The following is a 2,478-nucleotide window of genomic DNA, read 5'->3' as shown; positions in this document are numbered from 1 at the left end:
AAAAGTCTGATGATATTAGGCATAACATTGCTACCTTGGAAGAGGGGCAGCTTCAGTTTGATTGCTCCTATGGGAACATCTTGTATCCTTTCCGTGGTTAGAGCATCTGCTTCTTGATTTTTTGCCCTAGGACATGAAATAATTTCACTGCTTCAAACTTTCTTAAAATATCCTTTACTTGGCATAATTGGCCAAGTAAAACCTGATTTTTACAAACCCAACTGCCATTTATGTGCTTGGCATCACCAAACACGTTTAGGCGTTGAACCCCTTCTTGCAAAACACATTGTTCTAATCCAAGAACTAGGACCGTGTACTCTGCTTTGTTGTTGGAGTGGGAGTGTAGTAGCTGCCCAATAGAAAAGACCTTTTCCCTTTGCTCATTGAAAATGATGATGCCAGCTGCAGCCTGGTCCACTGTCCTTTTGTAAGCTCCATCAAAGAAAAGAGAGTGAGCTCCTTCTAGCTTAGGAACTTCCACCATTGGTGTCACTCCTTTGCCTTCTGTGTTGACCTTTAGCTTCTTCTCACAGTGACTATGAGGAAGAATACCTGCTAGAATAGCTCTGGTGGAGTTCTCCACTTGCATAGTGTAATCAAACTCTTGTAATCTAACGAGCCACTTAGAGATTCTAGATGAGACATCCGTGTGTTGCATTACATACAAAAAGACTTCTTCCATTATTAGAATTTAACAGGGTCTAGGCAATAGATAAGAGCGGAACTTTGTAGTGTCAAACATCAATACAAGCACCATGTGATCTATCGTGGTGAATCCTTTTTCTGATGGGGTCATGACACGACTAGAGAAGTAGATAGGACGCATGAAAGAGGTTTGGAGGTACTTTTGCATTAGTACGGCCCCAAGTGTATCACTTTCTACACTGGGGTTAGCATAAAATGGCTCGTCCCATCTAGGGGGTGCAATGATGGGTTGTGAAGCTAGGATCTGTTTCACTTCGTTGAACTATTTCTCATTTTCTTTACTCCATAGGAAGACATCTCTATGGGTGACTTGTTGTAAAGGGAGAATCACTTGAGAGAGCAAGTGAATGATCCTGCTCAAATACCTTACCTTTTGAAGGAAAGAGACCAATTGCTTAGTTGTTGTGGGTGATGACAAAGATACTAAATCTTGAACCTTGCTTGGGTCAACCTCAATCCCTTTGACTGAAATTACATGGCCGAGAAGAGTGACCTTGCTCTCACCAATGTGACACTTATCTGCGTGAAGCTGGCCTCTTAAGGTTTGCAGCCTAGTCATAGGCCATCGTAGACCTTGCTCAAATGGAGGGAGCGAGAGCTGTAGATGCAAAAATCATCTATGAAAACCCGTATTGACTTACCAAAGTATGGTTGGAGCGTTGAATGTGTCCGGGGTGTTGGTGAGGCCAAAGGGAATCACTTTGTAAGCAAAACATCCCCATGGTGTTATGAAAGTTATCTTTTTTTGGTCTTCTTTTGCAATGCTAATCTGGAAGTAGCCTGAGTAGCCATCACATACTGTGTAGCGCTCATGACCTGCTACCTCATTGAGAATCTTGTCTTGGAATGGGAGGGGAAATGATCCATCTTTGTTGCTGCATTGAGAGGTTTGTAGTCTATACAAACCCTCCACTTACCGTTCTTCTTTGGCATGACCACCATTGAAAAGACCCACTCCGAGTCTTCGACTGGGTAAATGAAACCTGCCTGTAGCAAATTCCGTACCTCTTTGAGAAATTCCTCTTGCTGAATTACCCCAAGCCTCCTGAGCTTTTGCACTACATGCTTACTTCCTTCTTTGAGTCTTATGCGATGCTTCACCACTGTGATTCCTGTGATCTTGTCATAGCCATCAATGAAAAGTATGATGAAGTTACCCAACATAGAGATGTACTCTTATCACTCTTCAATAGCTAACTTACTAGAGAGCATCGGATGTAGCTTACTTGTATCCACCAAGGGTTGCGTACCTGATGGTCCTTCTTTGTTCTTAGGTGGTGCTTCAGACTGTGTCAATCTCTTTAGATCTTTAAGTATGACTCACATCACTTTGATGCTATTGTCGCTCTCTTCAATTGTTGTCATCTCTTCTCCTGAGGCGGTCGAAGAGTCACTGGTGAATTCATCTTCCGATGCCTCCAAGATCATGTTGCATTGCCTACCTGTCTTCATGTTGTAGAATATAGGCTTTCCCTTAACATCCTTCATCTGGATCATTTTGGTACTCCAATCCCGCTTAACCTCCATAGCCATGAGCCGTGGTCTTTCAAGAATGATAGGATAGCCCTCCCCTTTTTGTGGCATGACAAAAATGTCTACCTCCACTTCCTGTTGAATGTCTTCACCTTGACTGCATTCACAATGCCTACGCACTTCACTTTGATGTTATTTTCCATTTTAGCTCGACAGGGTGCTAACCTACTTACTTCTAGGCCTAGATGGTGCATCATTTTCCCACTCATGACGCATATTTGTGTGCCACCATCTATGTAG

This window comes from Adiantum capillus-veneris, chromosome 3, assembly GCF_014529385.1.
Source record: "Adiantum capillus-veneris isolate H3 chromosome 3, ASM1452938v2, whole genome shotgun sequence".
Lineage (NCBI taxonomy): Eukaryota > Viridiplantae > Streptophyta > Polypodiopsida > Polypodiales > Pteridaceae > Adiantum > Adiantum capillus-veneris.
Note: the sequence above shows the minus strand (reverse complement) of the source record.